Here is a 16,753-nt window from a genome sequence, read left to right on the forward strand (position 1 = left end):
AGCCCTGAAACCCTTCTGGAGCACATCAAGGAGTTTTCACGGAGCCTGTCTGACCTACAGGGCTGAACCTTCGCCCAGAGCTCACAACCAGCCCCTAGTTCGCCTCCTCTGCTCTGTGAGCCGTTTGCTCCGGCCCCCGAGCGTTACGACAGCAACCTCAGAGCTTGCAGAGCCTTTTTGGTACACTGTTCGCTGGTATACGAGCAACAGCCCTACGCTTATGCTAGCGAATGGGCCAAGATTTACTTCCTGATTGGCTGCCTCGGTGGAGCAGCGCATTCTTGGGCCACAGCTGTGTGGGAGAAAAAGTCCCATGTCTGCTCCTCCTACTCCAGCTTCACGGAAGAGATGAGGAGAGTCTTCGACCACACTGTCTGCGGTAAGGATGCCGCCAAGCGACTCCTGTCCCTCCGTCAAGGCTCCCATAGTGTCGCTGAGATGGCGATCGAGTTTCGCACCTTCGCCGCTGAGAGCGGCTGGAATGAGGAGGCCCTTCAGTGAGCATTCCAGAACGCTCTCACCGAGACCATCAAGGATGAGTTGGTGTCCAGGGATGAGCCTGATGGACTCGAGGAGCTCATCTCTCTTGCCATCCGCATCGACAACCGTCTCCGTGAGCATCGGAGAGAGAGGGCAGAACCCGAACCCACACGGCTCGACCGGGCCCGTCTCTCTCCTGAGGAGAGGCAGCGCCGAGTCAGCACTAGGAGCTGCCTATACTGTGGCCAGGTTGGTCACTTTGTCTCCACTTGTTCACTGCGGCCAGCTAAAGGGGGTGGCTCAGCAGTTGTGGGGGATATACTGTTGAGTCAAAGCGCCGGTCCATCTTCCCCCAGACCCTTTCTAGATGGCACTCTTGTATGGCAAAGCCAGGCTTTTTTTCTACCTGCCCTCATCGACTCGGGTGCCGACGAGAGGTGTTGTTACCCAGTTGGGTCTGGACACTGTTCCACTTGATTCGCCACTCGATTCCAATGCTCTCAATGGACTGCTCCTCGCCCATGTCAGTGAGAGAACCGTGCTGGTCATCCTGCATCTCTCTGGGAATCACCAGGAAAGGATCAGTCTCCACATAATCGACTGCCCTCGCTCTCCCCTGGTTCTTGGCCATCCTTGATTAAAGCTGTACAGCCCACAGATCGACTGGACCGCTGGAAGGGTAACCACTTGGAGTACGTTTTGTCACTCTAATTGACTACATTCTGCCCTTCCCCCTGCCTTGTCTGTGCCTCAGTCCATTCCAGAACACACCGGACCTGTCATCAGTTCCTCCAGAGTATCAGGATCTAGCTCCTGTGTTCAGCAAGCACCACACCTTGTCTCTGCCGCCTCATCGGCTGCACGACTGCGCTTTTGACCTCCAGCCTGAAACTCCTCTCCCCTGTAGCTGGTGGTATAACCTCTCTCGCTCCGAGCAAGATGCTATGGAGGGGTACATCCAGGATTCCCTGGCTGCTGGACATGTCAGACCTTCTTCCTCTCCGGTAGGGGATGTTTTTTTCTTTGTCAAGAAACAAGATGGGTCTCTGAGGTCGTGCACAGACTTCCGTGGGCTGAATAGTATCACTGTTAGGAACAAGTATCCCTTGCCACTCATCAGTTCTGCTTTTGCCCTCCTCCATGGTGCCACGGTGTTCACTAAACTCGACCTCCGGAATGCCTACCCCCTTGTCCGCCTCAGAGAGGGGGACGAGTGGAAAACGGCATTCAACACACCACTTTGGTCATGCCGTTTGGTCTCACTAACGCTCCTGCTGTTTTCCAGAGCCTGGTTAATGACGTTCTGAGGGATGTGATTGGACGCTTCGTTTTTGTTGATGTTGATGACATTCAACATTTTTTGAAGGACCCTGAGGCTGACCAGCAACACGTTTGCCAAGTTCTCCAACGGCTGATGGAGAATAAGCTAATTGTTAAGGCTGAGGAATGTGACTTTCATGCTACCTCTGTGTCCTTCCTGGGTTACATAATTGCACAAGGATAGTTACGGATGGACCCTGCCAAGGTCAGGGCAGTCACAGAGTGGACTGTGCCCTCGAATCTGAAGCAGCTGCAGCGTTTCCTGGGATTTGCTCATTTTTACAGACATTTCCTCCTTAACTACAGCTGTTTGGCAGCCTCTCTCACCACTCTCACCTCCACCCCCACTCCGTTCCACTGGACCCTGATGCAGATGCAGCGTACTGGGAACTCAYGCGCCGATTCACTTCTGCTCCGATCCTCACCCAGCCAGACCCAGAACTCCAGTTCGTCGTCGAGGTGGACGCCTCCAACCCCGGGGTACACAAAAACCTGTCCTACATCCAGACCGCCAAACGTCTGAACMCCCAGCAGGCCAGGTGGGCATTGTTCTTTGGAAGATTCAACTTCACACTCACTTATCGCCCCGGATCTAAGAATACKAAGCGTGACGCCCTCTCCCGTCAGTTCACCACCGACACCACAGGTTCCGAGCAAGAGACCATTATGCCGTCCACCTGCATCATTGCCTCTGTCTCCTGGGAGATCGAGTCCCGTATTCGCCAGGCTCAGCAGAACCAGCCTGACCCAGGAAATGATCCTAGAAAGGCTCTGTTTGTTCCAGATTCAGTTCGCTCTGAAGTTCTTCAGTGGGCCCATTCTACTCACCTCACCTGTCACCCTGGCATGAACCGGCCTGTCGCCTTCCTGCGTCAGCGCTTTTGATGGCCCACCATGGAGAGAGACGTCCGGGAGTTAGGACCCAATCCCAAGCTAACCATCGCTGTGCCTCAGCTCCAGTCTACACTCCAGGCCAAAAGTTATGGCTCTCATCAAAGGACTTGCCATTGAAAGTGGCTTCGAGGAAACTTGCCCCTGATTCATTGGTCCCTTTGAGATTGACCGTGTCATTAACCACTCTGCTGTTCACCTGAAACTCCCAGACTCTCTTAAGATCCACCCAACCTTCCATGTGTCCCTGATTAAACCTGTCTGCTCCAGTCAGTCCCCTGTCTCCTCCTGCAGCAGCTCCTCATCCTATGTCTCCTTGACCTGCCGCCACTCCTCCAGTGCTCTCTCCCTGGGTGTGTGTGTGTGTGTGTGTGTGTGTGTGTGTGTGTGTGTGTGTGTGTGTGTGTGTGTGTGTGTTTGTCAGAGCAGATCTTCACCAGCTGCAATCTGTTCCATAATCAAAACCTCTACATATACCCAGTCCTGCCTCTTCCACACTGACAGATCGGAATCTTTGCTCAGTCATTCCATGTTTCTAGCCGTTTGTTACTGTTGCCCTGTTGTGCCTATTTTCCCTTGCCTGACGCTGTTTTCCTCCCCGTTACAGTTCTGCCCGCTCTGACTCTGGTCCCTGTCTCCAGTCCGACTTCTCGTCAGTCCTGCTACTCTGTCCTGGATTCCCCACTCTACGCTCTCTTGGATTCCCCTCCGGACCTGCTTACCCTGTCCCAACACCACTTGCTCCAGCCTCAGCCTCCGCACCTGGTTTCCGGCAGTCCGCCCGAGCTTCCCCTGGCCTGTACTCAATCTCCCCCCCTGTGTTTCAATAAATACCTTGGTTACCTCATCCCAGTCTCCTCGTCTGAGTTTGCTCTTGGGTTCACATGTTCCGCTCTGCGTGACATTATGTCATGTTAACCAATTTTAATTTATAGACAAACGTTGTATAAAATACACTGCTCGTGGAACATCTCATTCCAAAATCATGGGCATTAATATGAAGTTGGTCCCCACTTTGCTGCTATAACAGCCTCCACTGTTTTGGGAAGGATTTCCACTAGATGTTGGAACATTGCTGTAGGGACTTGCTTCCATTCAGCCACGAGCATTAGTGAGGTCGGGCACTGAAGTTGGGCGTTTGGGCCTGGCTCGCAGTCTGCGTTCCAATTCATACAAAACGTGTTCGATGGGGTTTAGGTCAGGTCTCTGTGCAGGCCAGTCAAGTTCTTCCACACTGATCTCGACAAACCATTCCTGTGTGGACCTCGCTTTGTCCAGGCGGGCAGTTTGGAACTCGGTAGTGAGTGTTGCAACCGAGGACAGACGATTTTGTGCTACACGCTTCAACACTTCAACACTCGGTGGCCCTGTTCTGTGAGCTTGTGTGGCCTACCACTTCGCCACTGAGCCGTTGTTGTTCCTAGACYTTTCCACTTCACAATAACAGCAATTACAGTTGACCGGGGCAGCTCTAGCAGGGCAGAAATTTGACGAACTGACTTGTTGGAAAGGTGGCATCCTTTGACGGTGCCACGTTGAAAGTCACTGAGCTCTTCAGTACAGGACATTCTACTGCCAATGTTTGTCTATGGAGATTGCATGGCTGTGTGCTCAATTGTATACACCTGTCAGCAACAGGTGTGGCTGTTGCTATCGAAGTCATTCSAAAGGTTTAGCAGAGTKAARTAAATGTAACCATTCTTTWTCAATCATATATCATCAATTATGCTATTTAGGCATATGAAGCATTTGGGAAGTCATCAACAGCTATTGTTTAAATAATTCAGCTTTGGATTCAGCTAAAAATAGACAATACATATAGTCCTAGGGTTTCAAGCTTTGATTGATTTCAAATGGAATCTACAAGATAACAATACATACACTGTATGTTGGATTCACGTCTCCATCTCAACCAAAAATCGAAGTGAAAGAATAGGAATAAATCAAATCAAACAMTATTTAAAGTGCATTTAAAGTTTGATTTGTAATAGAGACATGAATCCAACATATCAAATATGAATTTGTAGACAAACTTGAATTTAAGCCAGTGGCACAGATGGAACTATTCAAGCAGAAGATACAGTGTTGATGTTGTTATTTGGTTGCGTTGTCAACCAAACACAATAAATATTATTTTTTGTAATAGCTTCAAGTTAGGGCTATCTTACGAACTAATGTAACAGTATTTAATCAACTTTAAAATGAGCAACACATCCATGGCCACATTTTGAGGTTACTGTAACAATAAATGTCTTATGTAATTATAGAAAGCGTGCTTGTTCAAGATAGCATGCAAAGGTCGCAGGTCGTCACAATTGCTATAATAATCTGCGCCGAATCTCAAACGACATTGATCACTTGCACCATGTACTTTAATGTCATCTCAACTGCAATCCAAGCCATTTGGTTGTGTCATTAGATTCATCACAGCGATAACACATTAAGTTATTGTATAAATAAATCAAAAATCAGACATTGTTTGTGCTTTTAGATGGTTGAAAGCATAGTGAAGACACATTGGAAATTCAACAAACTTTTGGCTGTCTTTTCGAGTTGGTGAAATAGGCTGGAATCTCATTGATCAACCTATCAACCAAATATTACCCAATTCTCTTGAAATGACYTGGTGTGCCCAGTGGGTGTGTCCCCGCTGGGTGCTGTGCTCTCTGCCCCCACCCTGCTGGGGTTCTCTTTCATGTGGTGTTATTATAACCTAATCAAATATTCTTTTGTACTGGTACCCTCATCCATTTCCCTGGACTGAAACAGTGARTTTGAATGTACGTGTGTGTGTGTGTGTGCGCGTGTGCATGCATTTCTGAGTGTGTGTGATCAAAGGCAGGGCAAGGCCTTCTGATCGAGTTATGACAAGGCCTCAGATGAGACACAAAGGCACATGTGCAGAAATCCAGCTGCTCCATTGTCTCCATCGGGACCGAGCTTTGTTCGCCCCAGGGCATTTCAAAGGACCAGCATCTCAAAGACACAGAGGCAGGGGGTAATAGAGTCAAAGACAATATGAATATATTTGGCTAAACTTAGTTATGGGCATTATTGCTATGACTATGCATCAGTGTGCACATAAACCTATGAATAGATACATATGTACAGTACACGTGTATCCCTAAAAACAATGATACACACACTTACCATGACCTTAGCAGTGTGCCAGGGAGGGCACCTCTATCTCAAACTTGTGGGCTTGCTTGGATTGCATTTTTGCAGTGAGTTCCAGTGTAAACGTGCAGTTCAGCACACAGTACAGTTTCACGGAACAAAGAAAATGCTTTTGTCAATTAGGGGGTAGCCAGCCGTGTGTCTGAGTGTTCAAGCATTAGTTCCCAAGCTTCAAACAGTGAACCAGATTTTCTCTGTTGTAGAGTTAGCCATCTTCTCGTATTAGTCCGTGTTCACATTATTCTCACTGGCTTGTGAATGCAGTATCTTTAAACACTGTCCTCGTGTTAGTACGAGTCCTTGCATGTGTATGTTATACAGTGTGTGTATTTATTTGGTATGTTTATGCTTCTCTGTGTGTCTGTGTGTGTGTGTGTGTATGTGTCTGTGTACTTGCTGGGAGGAGGGCCTGGCACTGTAGTGTTACCTGACGTTTACGGAGACCTGACTCTGGAGAAGTCTCGTGCTCTCTCTCTCTCTCTCTCTCTCTCTCTCTCTCTCTCTCTCTCTCTCTCTCTCTCTCTATCACTCTCTCTCTCTCTCTATCACTCTCTCTCCTCTATCTCTCTCACGTCTCTCTCTTCTCGCGTCTCTCTCTCAGTCAGTCTTTCCCAGGCCCATAATCAGAGATTAGCCCTCTAACCGACATGGTTGACCTCACCTGGTGCCCTGCTCACCTGGATCAAAGACCCAAGGTACAGAGCATTGTGTTCCCATAGCTTCAGGGCTACACTATATGCACCTGGACATAGTCTTGTGACCCTGCATTTCCTTTGCAAAATAGTTCAAAGATAGGTGTGTATACAGTATGGAGATACTGTACATTGTCAAAATGTTGTAAAAAAAAAAAAAGAGAGTAATAATTCACAAATGAATTATGTATTTCGAGGTTAACATTGTATAGTTTTATCCAATAATAAGCATTTGCTTACTGCTTTACAGCAGTACGCTAGTGATTCGTACTGTGGTGCTAGTGATTCGTACTGTGGTGCTAGTGATTCATACTGTGGTGCTAGTGATTCGTACTGTGGTGCTAGTGATTCNGTACTGTGGTGCTAGTGATTCATACTGTGGTGCTAGTGATTCGTACTGTGGTGCTAGTGATTCATACTGTGGTGCTAGTGATTCATACTGCATAATCATTTCGTTTTTATGTGATAACTATCCAAACAAAAATATATGCATCAATAAAGCTTTCCGAACTAAAATGTTTCTTAAGTAAATGTTTTTCCATAATCCGAGCCCTTCCCGCCCTCACAGCTGCTTCCCATGGCACATCAGTGCAAATCCGCTTTATCTGACGTTCCTGCTATTTGTTCACCAGCTCTGTGACATCTATCCCCGGTAATGAGATGGGCAAGCATGTCCAACTCCCCTCTCCCTGCTAATTAGACTACTCATTGTACCAAAAAAACATTATGTCATCCTTAAGACACTGTACCACAGACACTATGTCATTCTTAAGTCAGTGTTATAATGTGTGCAAAGGGCTTCTGTATGCCCTTGTCTATGAGGCCTCTGAACATGATGTTTGACAGTATTTAAGAAGTAAAAAATCGAATGTCCTGTATTGTGGGAATAGTCCTGCAAAGAAACTGTAGAGTGGATGGGAAACATTGGCATCCCCGAGTGAAACTTCGGCCTTCCCGAMTGAAACCACATCACAGTGCTAGTTTCTGATGAGTTGGTGGGATTGGTGAGGCTGGCGTTTTCCCATCCCTACCCACCCAGGTGATGGGTTCCTGTCCTGTTGTTTCTCTCAGGCCTAGTATGTCTCAGTGAGGGCTGTGGGAAGCACTAACTCAGGGATCCCTGTATAAAGTACTTTATTTGCCCTCTGAGCCCCTATGAGAGACCAATGTGAAAACCGACACCTGCTCTCTCACTCACTTTCTCAGGGCTGTGTTTGTGTGTGTGTGTGTGTGTGTATGTGTTGTGTCTCTGTGGGTGTGCTTGTGTGTGAGTCTATGGCTCAGTGGGAGATTCCTAGCAGGTAAACAGAGGGAGAGAGTAGATTGCAAACACAGCTGGAACCGCACAGAGGCACAGTGAGAATACTATTAACTCTCTCATAAACATGTAATACATCACTTAGCTCTACTACCATAATACTCCATTCATGTTGTTCTGAGAGATTTAGCACTTCTTTAATACAGAAAAAAAATTGTGAAAAGGATACGAGGGACCTTCTTACATGATATTCTTCAATGTGGCTTCATAACTTCACAAACGGACTTCACATGCACTCCAACACACACCTCTATAAATATAATCCAATCATTGCTTCCTAGGTCAGAGGTCACAGCTGGGTGCCCTACATAACATTTGAATTACTGAAATGGAGGGAAATGGGTGCATGTGTTAGGATGAGGCTTTAACATCTAGATCAGTGTTTCCCAACTCCGGTCATCGAGAACCCCCAACAAGCACACCTTTTTGTTGCAGTCCTGGACAAAAACACATGATTAAACTTGTCAAGGGCTTAATGATTAGTTAACAAGTAGAATCAGGTGTGCTTGTCCGGGGCCTCAACAAAAATATTTACAGTTGGGGGTACTCGAAGAATGGAGTTGGGAAACACTGCTCTATACTGAACAAAAATATAAAAGCAACATGCAACAATTTCAAATATTTTACTGAGTTATAGTTCAAAGAAAGAAATTAGTAAATTGAAATAAATTCAATAGGCCCTAACCTATGGATTTCACATGACTGGGCAGGGGCGCGCAGCCATCGGTAGGCCTGATAATGTATAGGCCCGCCCACTTGGGAGCCTTGGCCAATCAGAATGAGTTTTTCCCCACAAAAGGGCTTTATTACAGACACAAATGGAGGTCCTGGGCTGGCGTGGTTACACGTGGCCTGTGGTTGTGAGGCCGGTTGGACATACTACCAAATTCTCTAAAATGACGTTGGAGGTGGCTTATGGTAGAGAAATTAACTTTCAAATCTCTCTGGCAACAGCTCTGTTGGACATTCTTGCAGTCAGCATGCCAACTGCATACTCCCTCAAAACTTGAAACATCTGTGGCATTGTGTTGTGTGACAAAACRGCATATTTTAGAGTGGCCTTTTATTGTCCCCAGCACAAGGTGCACCTATGACATGATCATGCTGTTWAATCTGCTTGGTGATATGCCACACCTGTCAGGTGGATGGATTTTCTTGGCAAAGGGGAAATGCTCACTAACAGGGATGTAAACAAATTGGTGCACAAAATTWGAGAGAAACATGCTTTTTGTGTGAATGGAACATTTCTGGGGTCTTTTATTTCACCTCATGAAACATGGGAACAACACTTTAAATGTTGAGTTTATATTTTTGTTCTCTATAGCAGGGGTATTCAACTTTTACCCCATGAGGTCTGGAGCCTACTGGTTTTATGTTCTACCTGATAATTAATTCCACCCACTAGGTGTCCTGAGTCTAAATCAGTCCCTGATTAGAAAAAAAGCAGTGGAACTGGCTTCGAGGTCCAGAATTGAGTTTGAGGGATCTAGAGCACCCAGAATGGGGGYTTGATTCTTTCTGAAATTAGCTTCTAAGCCATTGGTTTAACTTGGTCTTGGTTACCATGATTTCATACAAAGGGGAAAGCTACATGGGACTTTGCAACATTACGAGCATTCATTCAATGCTCAAAAGTCAACCTAACATCAAACCAGTTATGTCTACTTCTTTGAGTACTTACCTTATTATTGTTTTTGTAATTTTAACCCTCTTTTTCTCCCCAATTTCGTGATTACGATCTTGTTTCATTGCTGCAATTCCCCAACGGACTCAGCAGAGGCGAAGGTCGAGTCATGCGTCGTCCGAAACATGACCCGCCAAGCCACACTTCTTAACACCCGCTCGCTTAACCCAGAAGCCAGCTGCACCAATGTTTCYGAGGAAACACCATTCAGCTGACGACCAAAGTCAGCCTGCAGGCGCCCGGCTCGCCACAAGGAGTCGCTAGAGCGCGATGAGCCAAGTTAAGCCCCCCCGGCCAAACCCTCCGCTAACCCCGGATGATGCTGGGCCAATTGTGCAATGCCCTATGGGACTCAGGAAGCATTGGACCAGAACCTGACTTTTGACAGCACAGGTTTGTCACCAACTGGTACCACAACAGAGCCTATTATCTGTGTGTTCCTCTGTGGTAGTCAGCAGTCTGAATAGGTCCCCATCACACCACCCTCAGGCAAAGCACCATATCACAAACTGAGCAATGCAACTGATCATTGTCTAAAAAATGTATTTCCTACTGGGGTGCAGCAGAGTAGACCACATGGAATTMAAATGCACATGTTTGATACCATTCCATTGACTCCCTTCCAGCCATTATTATGAGCCGTCCTCTCCTTAGCCGCCTCCACTGATATACTCCCAGGGCTTTTGTCTTTCCCCAACCCCCTCCAAGTCATCCAGCTGTCCTGTTTTGGAGGGAACCTTTGGAGGGAATATGGCTTTAATGACTTGAATTGAATAAAACCTAACTAAAAAAATATAACCATATTGGTCAACAGGTATAAGAGAATGATCTGATAGTCATTGTTTTTTATGTTTTAAAGCCATAAGAGCTTGCAATTGGAAATCTATTTCTCCTTTGTTTATATGTTTCGCCACTTTTCTAAATCCCATTAGCCCTCTTTCTCAGTGAACTCTCAATAAACATTGATAAAGCGTCACCAATAGATGACCAATTTCTATCCTGAGAGAAAGAGAAAGTGAGAGAAGGTAGTTTCCAACTCTTCCTCCCTTTATCTCACAGGCAAGGGAGATAACGACAGTATCATTCAAATTAGATTGGCTTTAAAAAGAGGGGAGCGTCAACAGAGCAGCCAACCTTGACTGGGGTTTGCGTTTGGTTTCTGGCATTCCTCACATAAGGGAAGTTGAGCTTCAGCTCAACAGCAAACATGGCAGAGTCTTTGTGAAGTGGTTCTTCACACAGAGATGTCACCCAACAGATTTACTGGCTCTACGTTGACTCACGACAATCAATGCACGCTCATAGGCCCCACAGACGGGGAAGAGGGAAAAAGAGAGGAAGGAGAAAGAGGGAAAACCCCACAGTAAAGCAACCACAGAATGCACACAGGAAGTCTACCACGGTATGTGGTTTGAGAGGCAAATACAGTATAATATGACTAAACTGTACTGTTTAGGCCCCCCGGCTATTTGCTGTAGCCTGATTGGAAACAATCTGACGGATTTAATTTCACTCTAACCACGGCCTGTCCTGTCTACCTCATATATCGTGTACTTCCCCTTATGAGGTTTGTGGGATGTGGGCAATTTCAGTCATGATAACTCCAGAGTAGTGTCACTGTGTGGGGGGTGGCTGAGTCAGGCGTGGGTGTGTTTTGGAGGGAACAACATCTGACTTATATTGTGTACTTCTTTTAACGAGGTTTGTGGGATGCGGGTGATTTCAGTCATGATAACCCGAGGTTTATTCCAGGCCATGRGTGGGGGGTGTCAGCTGTGTGTGGGAGGGTGACTGAGTTAAGTGTGGGGGTGGTTTTGGAGGGAACTGCGCTAGCTATTCTTCTTGATCTTTACAGGGGGTCACTCACTCTCCCCCCATTGTATGTTTATGAGTCTCATTAGCCACTGCTTACTACAACTCGTCCCAATATGACTATTACCTCCATTACCCCTAATGGGTTATTGTTATTGGTATCACAATGATACACAGTGATGGTCCAGTCCTGCTGGGGATGATTGCCTGTGTTGTTGGAGCCCAGTTGGTGGTCAGACAGAGGTGCTCCAGTGTTTGTCCCTGTCCCAAGCTCCCCTCCCCCACCGTGTCATTGTCCACCATGATTGGCTGGATCATGTTGGAGGGAAACCATTGTAGCGCCATCCTCCCTCCKAAAATGTTTTTAGACATATGCCCACAGACTCAGAGACACATTCAGTCACATAGAGGCACTACACATATTTCATTACTTGATTTGGATCCTCAATGAAGCATTGTAAACACAAACATCCCAACATCAGAGATCATGCTTGAACTAATACTTGGACATGCTTGGAGACATACCAATGAGTCATTTTTGATGTAACGACAAGACATAATTACACGAAGTTTGACATTCTGTATCACTATCCTGCATCAGTAACAGAACCTATGATAAGAGAATGGTCCAGGTTTGCTCCTTTGGTCTGCTTATTGGTCTGCCCCTTTGGTCTGCTCACTGGTCTGCTTGTTGGTCTGCTCATTTGGTCTGCTCATTGGTCTGCTTGTTGGTCTGCTCATTGGTCTGCTTGTTGGCCTGCTTATTGGTCTGCCCCTTTGGTCTGCTCGTTGGTCTGCTCGTTGGTCTGCTCATTGGTCTGCTCATTGGTCTGCTCATTGGTCTGCTCATTGGTCTGCTCATTGGTCTGCTCATTGGTCTGCTTATTGGTCTGCTTATTGGTCTGCTCATTGGTCTGATCATTGGTCTGCTCCTTTGGTCTGCTCATTTGTCTGCTCATTGGTCTGCTCATTGGTCCAGGTCTGCTCCTTTAGCCCCATTTGATAACAAAAACAATCATATACCTTCAGTCACACAAAACCTGAAGCTCAAATCCTACATCAATGTTTGAGTCAGACAAGTTTTCATACTCGCTGATATAGACACTCATGGAGAATATTTTTCTTATGCTGCCTGATAGCACAATCATTGCCGCTACCCTTACCCCTCCTCCATGAGTTGAGCGCCACTTTATGCTATTGACTCCTCTGTGCATTGTGTTTCAGGGGGTCATTCTTGGCTGCACAGGCTGTAATTAGCTTATAGTACACACACACACACCACACACCACACAACACCACACACACACAACACCACACACACACACACACACACACACACACACACACACACACACACACACACACACACACAGAGAGAGAGAGAAAGATAAACGTTTTAAACCCTAGACAATGGTGTACATTGGACAATAGACCAATACTCTGACCCCCTCTGACAGAGCTCTCTAATCTTCGCTAGGCTGCACTCAGACCCCTGATTGTTCTAATCTAACAACTCCGCCCCCTGCCCCCACTTTGCAGTATAATGAAACTGCTAATAGGTAAGATAACATTTAGGTAAGATGTTGGTAAGATAACATCACATTATCTATTTTGGATTTGGTCTCTCTTGCTGTCATTAGGTGTGAATACAAAATATACCGGTCAGTGTTTGTGTTGTGGTCTGGCAGGCCTGAATATACTATGATCCTCAGGAGTAGTTATACAAACATTTCAATCCAGCTACAGAGCCTTGAATGATACTGAGTCTGCGTTGGTGAATAGAGTATCTAGAAATAGATCATCTAGAAATACGTAAATAGAGAACCTTCTTTTCACTTTGTCATTTAGGTTAGTATTGTGGAGTAACTACAATGTTATTGATCCATCCTCAGTTTTCTCCCATCACAGCCATTAAACTTTCAAACTGTTTTTGGCCTCATGGTGAAACCCTAGCAGTTTCCTTCCTCTCCGGCAACTGAGTTAGGAAGGACGCCTGTATCTTTGTAGTGGCTGGGTGTATTGATGCATCATGTAATTAATAAATACACCAAGATCAAAGGGATATTCCAAGTTCTGCTTTTTAAAAATGAGTGTTTACCCATCTATCAATAGGTYCCCTTCTTTGCYAGGCATTAGAAAACCTCCCTGGTCTTTGTGGTTGAATCTGTGTTTGAAATTCTGAGGGGCCTTACAGATAATTGTATGTATGGGGTACAGAGATGAGGTAGTCATTCAAAAATCATGTTAAACACTGTTACTGCACACAGAGTGAGTCCATGCAACTTATTATGTGACTTGTTAAGCACATTTTTACRCCTGTACTTAACAAAGGGATTGAATTCTTATTGACTCGAGACATTTCAGCTTTTCATTTCTTTATTAATTTGATAAACATTCTAAAAACATAATTCCATTTTGACATTATGGGGATTTGTGTGTAGGCCAGTGACACAAAATCTCAATTTAATACATTTTAAATTCAGGCAGTAACACAACAAAATGTGGAAAAAGTCAAGGCTTTAGAATACTTTAAGAAACTGTATATATATTTTGAAATGCTCTTCTGTGAGGTAGGAACTAGCGTCAAACACCGCCGATCCTGTAACCGGTCACATTTGATGATCTGAAAGGATCTGAAAAGAGATTCAAACAGCCACGATTTTTCCTTTGGAAGTTGCATTTTCCCTCGGCTTSCACACCAAATTTGCTTCTATTTATTCCAAACCGTCCTTCCTCAACCCCTCCATTCAGTCAACCCTAGGCTGTGACCTGGGTCTGTCACTGTTTCCAGCATCCTTTTCATCTATTTCTATGAAACACCATCTCACATGCACACACAAGATGCTCCCTCTATCTCTCTCTGGTCTCCACACACCTGCAGTTGTCTCTGCTGATCAATAGGCCTAGCTGTCTTTTGAAAACGTATACATCTATTGTAAATGAGGAGCCTTTTGTTGGGGAAACCCTTGAGGGGACCGCCAAACTTGGGTGTCCCCTGTCATTGAGTAAACTCTCTGCCCCCCCTCCACCCCCTGCCCTGCCCCCCTATCTTAAATGGCACACCTCTCCCCACAGCAATATCATGTTACTTGGTCCTAAGGGAATTGTATGTGGGGTTAACGGTTATTAACGGTTGCTGCTATTTGAACAGATACACCATAGTGTAATGGTATTATGAATACCACACGCGCTGCCAGTAAAAGGTGTTGCAATGTGTGTTTTCTTTGCTCCTGTTGGAACGTATGATGACCAGTAACAGTAGTATAGGTGTATTTGGTTGATATGATGAATGTAGATCAAACGATTGAACCGTAATGAATGAATTATTTAATTGGTTATGCCTATGTTTCAATACAAGAGTAATTTGGTCTTGGTCAGTACAATGAGCGATAAGTAGCTCTGCTTTTGTTTTTGTTTTAAATAAAAAATCTAGAATTCTGAAAACCATCTCAGGAACGATAAATATTTAAACTCACAGCTTCGTCTGGTCATTTGGCTTTTTCTGCGTCTGACCACAATTATGTGGAACAGAGGAGGCTGGGAGAAGACAAAGAGAGAGAGAGAGAAAGAGAAAGAGAGAGCGAGAGAGAGAGAGAGAGCAGACAGACACAGTCGGTCCTCTCTTCAYTAGAGCGAGTCTCTCTGGAGCCAGCAGTGTCTGCTGCAGAGAATTTCAGAAGAGAGAAAGAGGGTTAAAAAGCAAGAAAGGGGGAGAGGGGACATGTTGAATAATAGAGCATATTGAAGGAGTATGCTATGCATTTGTCTTGAAATTCTGACACACACACAGGCCTGACTTTGTCCTGACGGCTGGGTCTATCTGCAGATGCATGCGTTCTAATCTGGGCCCTCCAATAGGGAGAAAGGAGCTGGGTCAGCCAGGGTGAAATGTTTGTGATGGAAATTTGGACGGCAGGCGTAGGAAAACAAAGATTGAGACAAGACGCCCCAGAGACGACATACTTTACACATGAGATAACATCACCAAATACAATAAATAAGGTCCCAAATGTGATATATCATCCGATCATATTTTTTTCCTCTCCTGTCAAATCCTACACTAGTTTGGTTGTTTTCATCGAAAATCTATGAGATGTAAAAAATAATTTTGTGTTTTAGGTTTTACTAGATACATAATTAGCTAGCCTTGACCAGATTTATTCCAACGTTGATTGTGTTTTGACCCTTTCGGCAAAAGCTTTGCGGATGTATTGAAATGTTTCCATTTTGCAGGAATTTAATTGCATTGACACAATGACACAATAATTTTTTTTGTGGGAGGCCCACAATGAAAATTGGAAATCTTCAATAGGCTATTCGGATTGTTCAAAATGGTGGTTTGCCTCAGGCACAAACAATCAAAAGCCGCTTTGAACAATATCTATTCTGCCCATTTAAAACTCAATCACTCTTTGGATCTGAACGACAAGCATGAGCTTATATCGATTTCCCCCCTGTTAGTTCTGCTCAGGAAAATAACCCTCAATCCAGCCCTTCCCTGTTGGAACCCGGGGGGAAGCCTGCAGAACCGGACAGAGCACGGAGATGGAACCATGGAGGAATCCAATGGAACCGTCCAATGGAACCGCTCCATACTGTGAGATCCTGCGAGATGGCACAAAGATTGGATTTAATGACCCTCCGATTGAGCGGTTCTGAATGAGCTGACCTCTGACCCCCAGCCTTGGCCCCTCCTGACCCCTCACGTCCTCCGGGGGCCAGTGGTTGTCACTGGTCGTTTGTCAAACTCCTTTCAGTGATCTGATTACCATCCAATTTGGGATCTGCCGACCTCATGCTTCTGGGATCAAGACAAGCTACATATAGCAACTTTACATGACAACAAATAACTAGATTGAGGAGTGAAAAAGTGGAGGGAACATGAATTATTCTATTCACAGAAGTAGAGGAGTTAAAACTTTAGAAACAACTTTGTTATGTATTTTTTTTATGAATCTTTAACATAAACCATAGACATACAAAAAAGATGTTTAGACACTGATCTGATGGGCAGCTGTGAAAGCAGTTCGTAAAGAGGCTGGAAGCCGATGGGAATCATTAGAGAGTCGTTAACTGAATGAGGCCAATCAGTTATAAGAGCAACTGCGGAAGGATCAGCCATCCCAGATTCAACCAAACTAAACAACGCATGATGAATCATGACTCTTGTTCCCATCCAAACAAAATCTCTCGTGTCCAGCCAACTCAGAATCCCTCCCCACTGGGCACACACTGGTTGAATCAACGTTGTTTCCATGTCCTTCCACGTCGTTGAATGGAGGTCTATGCCCAGTGGTTCTTGACTCATTAGGATGTGTTGCGGTGTGCGTGTGTATGTGGTTTTATGCGTATATGAACCCGTATATGAACCCAACTGAT

This window comes from Salvelinus sp. IW2-2015, linkage group LG18 (genome assembly GCF_002910315.2).
Source record: "Salvelinus sp. IW2-2015 linkage group LG18, ASM291031v2, whole genome shotgun sequence".
Taxonomy (NCBI): Eukaryota; Metazoa; Chordata; class Actinopteri; order Salmoniformes; family Salmonidae; genus Salvelinus; species Salvelinus sp. IW2-2015.